Raw genomic sequence first — 4688 nt, forward strand, 5'->3', positions numbered from 1 at the left:
TGGTCTTTTAAAAATAATGCTCTGAAATACCTTTTAAGGATAGTGGCTGAAAAATGTAATTACATATCTGGCTATTAATTTAAAAAAATTGTTTGCCTTTCTGCAGCTCACTTTGAGTTAATGTTTTAATAGAAACCATTCTGAAAGAATAAGGATTATATCAAACTCATTCAAAGTTGTAAGGGCAGGCAGGGCTATAAGATACAGACTTTGAATGATGTTTCACACAGAAATTAATATATAATTTTACTTGAACCCTCAGGCATTTTTGGAGGGTTTTAAAGTCAGCAGGACTCAGGAGCCTAGCCAGTGAACACAGGCACTAGGTTCTTCCAGAAAGTGATTCTATGATATTTTCTGAAGACACTAAACAGGGTGTTTGATGATCCCCCTGAGTATAATTAGGCTGCCTAAATTTGGCCTTTTAATTTTCCCTTGATCTCTAGCACTGAGTAATTTGGGAAGATCTAGACAATGGTATTGTCTGATTTTCTATACTTAGTTCTATGTAATTTTAAAAAGCATTTTTTCTTGCTTTTCAATCTTGTTTGTCTTCTAAAGTGTACTCCGCACTCTAACTTCGAGAGAAATGGGAGTGCTTGCAAGGTCATTTTAATCTATGAACAGTCACAAAGCAGTGGCACAGTTTATCCTTGCTAGAGCATAAGTTATACCAGGGTCTCACATTAATGTGCCCATTTTCAGGTTATCTGTGATAGAGAAGATTAAAGACTGTTCCAGAACAGTACTCAATTTCTATTTAAAAAAAAATCAGTAATTATAAATCTCTTGTGAGTTACTAATTAAATTGTTTTGTTTCTCACTTTCTTGTACTGTGTTTATAAACCAAAGTCAAACTCTTGAGAGCATTTTATGTCTAATTATTTTTAGCTTTTTCTTTACTAGACATAAGAGGTTTTTTCCAAAAGAACCATTTTGAGCTACAAGTCTAGTGTAATTCACCATAAGATCTAGTATAGTTTAACCTCATCAAGCTTTCTGTTTTAAGCCTACTTTAATTATTCTGTGTGTGTTTGGTGAATATTATGCCAAAGAAAGTATCTGAAGTAATTTTATAATCTTCATTATTCCTTACAAGAATAATGGGGCAAATTTCCTCCCAGTTTTCCCTACTCTTAAATTATTATCTCAAGAATCTTTAAAATGGGAAACTGGACTTAGATGTATTATTGTAACTGTTAAATTTATTCAATGACCTGAGCACAAGTGAGCTGTGGTGAAAAGCTCTCTTCCCATCACAGTTCCATAAACTCTCAAGTGGCACAGATCATTTTAAATCATATTCAGATACTTTGGTGATAGATTCTGTTAATCCTCATCTACTTCAGTGTTGAGCAGTTTGCAGGAGAGGGGCCAGAACTGCCTGAATGTTCATATTTTGAAGTTTGTACCCTTATGGATTCTTAACCTAAACACACCAAAGATTTCTGTTAGCTGTTAAATAGTGGCAGAGTTATAGAATTTTAAGTGTTACCAATATTTAAATAGGACTTAGCCAAAGAAGCACAATAGAAGTCCTAAACTTTAAAAGTTCAGTTTCTAAAACAGGACTACATATGTTTAACTGTTCTATGTTTGTATCTCTAAAGTAAAATTTAGAGCTGTGCTCTGGGAATGTTCAGACTGACTGTAAATATATCTGGGAAGAAGCTGAAGACTAGCAAATACACAGCAATAACAAGGCCATTGAATGCCACCTTCTGAAAGGACACTATCAAGTACTGCCCTTCCTGCTTTCTAACTCCACCTTCATCTTCTTCAAAATAAAACTGTTTCTGTGATCTTTACACTCCATGGCTTGAAAATGGCTGGTTTGTGTGTAGTCCTCAAGTCGACATGTGTGTCTTGTATTCATAGTACCACATGTGCACACGAAACATGATTTGTAATGCATTTGTCATTGTACTTGTTAAAGATGCCCAACATCAATGGTGTCAGTGCAATGCTTAGGCTAAAGAGCCTAACTCTTGGTTATTCCTTGTCTTTTCTGTCCTACAGTAGGAAAAAAGTATTGTAGGATTTTGACAAAACAGTGGCTTAAAAGTAGTCAGTAAATTCTTGTTTCTTTTAAAGTCCAGCCTGTTTGGAAGACACTCCAGGAAAATACTAAAATGGAATTTGGAGCATATTTACTTGATAATGTCCTTTTTAAAATTCTCTCATAATTGTGCCTTTTATATAGATTCTGAATAATGGCTTTTTCTCTAATTCAGTTGTTTATTCAGAAAACATTAAGGTCAATATCTTCCAAAGGGCTTCATGTTTTTGGGTGCCCAACAAGAAGGACTATAAAAGGACTCGTTTTTCAGAAAAACGAGCACTCTTTGCTGTTTGGGTGACCAGAATTACTAGTCATTCCTGGAAAAAAATGACCTCTAGTTCTTTGGTGTTCTTTTCTTTGCAGATAACCCTACTAGTTAGTGTTTTTACCTGCTGGTCAGGCTGGATCATTGCCAGTTGACAGTGAAAGAAAATAGGAAAGCTTATGTGCTAGAATACATAGTTTTTATTTTTATTTAATATCATGAGCTATAATTCATACGGCTTTACATCTGTTTAAGATTCATATATGAGCAAAGCAAATTTTCATGGACTGGTACTTCATTTGGCAGGAGGAAGAAGCTGGTTTCTGCTTGATGGAGGATAGTTCCTCTTAAGAGGGCTGGAGTTGAAGGGCAGAGATCTGCACCTCACAGCTGCACGGGTCGGAACTCCTTAGTGTCTGGCACCTGCATTTTAATCTGTATGTGTACTCCCCTGAGAGTGTGTGTCCTGTCGGTCTGGCTAAAGGCTGTGTTTTATCTGACAGTCATTATCTGACTCAGCTGAGCATTTATTGCCAAAGAAGGAAGCAGCAGGTCTCTCTTAAAATTTCTTTGAACAGTGATTAGTGGCACATTGCAAAAAGTTGGTCTTTTCCACATGCAGACCTTTGGGAAGAAGCATGGAGTCTGTGTTGGTACTCCAAACTGCTACGTGGTTCTGAGAACTTATTGCACTTGTTCTGTTTAAACATTGAATTCTGTATTATTTGCTAAACAAATTTCTGGTTGTTGAGTGAGTTAATGCCTTTAATTCTTTTATTGGATTTTATGTTTATTTATATTGGAATTTCCTCTTTGAGCACTGACACTTTTCTTACAGAGTTGTGTCTCTCACGGGTTCTTTTCATGCTGAGTATCAGTCAGTGTAATGGTGATGATGTGTCTTTTGTAAGGCTGTGGTTTCCTTAAAATTATAGTGCTACTTTAGTCTGGATCATAATTCTAGTAGTTGTTTTAAAAGATGTGTAATGCCAGACCACAATGAAAAAAGATTTATTTGGTATCATCAACTAGCTAGTTTCCCTAGTAATGAATGTGAAAGGGCATCCTGAAGTCTGAAGAGCACTTCAAAGGAATCACCTTGAAATGTGCTTGACTGAACATGATGTGTTAAGGCATGCTAAGGGATTAATAACCCTCAAGTTTTTACATTTAAAATAATTTCTGTATAGGAGTTCATGAATGTAGAATTATGAATGAATTCTGAGAAGGCTGTTGCAGGTGAACAGATGGTTTTCCTTGACAACTATAAAAAAAAAAGATGTGAAACTTTGCTATGTAGAGCATACATGCATAGCTGATCCCGACTGCATGGTCCCTGAAGGTCATCCAGTGCAGTTATGTGTAGGTCCTTGTGACTACTGTCACACGGGATCCTCCTCTCCAAGACAGTCCCACAGGGATTTGGTTGTTCATCATGTGCATTGAAGAATGCCACTGGCAGAATGTAATGCAGGGCAGTCACTTTGCTTAAGCCCCTAAGGGTTGTTTTCATGGTTCATAGGAAATTTTTGGTTTGAAAGGATGTGATGGATTAAAGGTAAAAATGACAATTTTTAAATTATTATTCCCCATGACCATTTTGATCATGTTTAAATCTTGGTCCTTTTATATGAAAGAATAAGGTGAAAAGAACTCAATATTTTGTCACTGGTTTATGAGATAAGGTGATTTGAATGTGATTTGTACAGGTTGGTATTTTAGATGGAAGACTTTCAAGTTGTCTTTTTAGGGGAAATACTTTGCTGTAAGGAGAAGTTAGGAAGTGTACTGTAAATGTAGAAGTACTCAGTCCTATGTGTAATTTTGTTTGCTATGGAAAAGTAAAGTTCTTTTGTTTTAACATTGCGCGCTTCACAGGATTGCTCGTGGGGGGAGTCGCGCTCAGCTTTGTTTTCTGCCCCTTTTTCTGTTTCAAACAGCATGAAAACAGCATTCTGTCTTTCACTTTCGAAGCTGGTGGGAGAGAAACAAGATGAGGCAGATGTTTTCATCAGGTTTGCGCGTATCTCGTTCTGCTTTTGATTTTAAAAATGTTTTGTAAATTAAATTTATTTCAAAAAAAAAAAAACCAAAAAACCACCCTGCATCTTTGTTGTTGCTTGATTTATGAGTTGATTTCCAACGTGCTTTGGGGCGTGGTGCTTTGCCCAACCCGTTGTGGTTAGTGAGTGTCGGAGGTGAAGGGCTCGGCCCGTTTGAATGACTCGCGGGGCGCTGATTGGCGGAGCGCTGGGGGCGGAGCGCGGTGATTGGCGGAGCGGCGGAGATGGCGGAGCGCGGAGGGGCGGAGCGCGGTGATTGGCGGAGCGCTGAGGGGCGGAGCGCGGTGATTGGCGGAGC

The sequence above is a fragment of the Acanthisitta chloris genome, unplaced genomic scaffold (assembly GCF_000695815.1).
Source record: "Acanthisitta chloris isolate BGI_N310 unplaced genomic scaffold, ASM69581v1 scaffold21039, whole genome shotgun sequence".
NCBI classification, from domain to species: Eukaryota; Metazoa; Chordata; class Aves; order Passeriformes; family Acanthisittidae; genus Acanthisitta; species Acanthisitta chloris.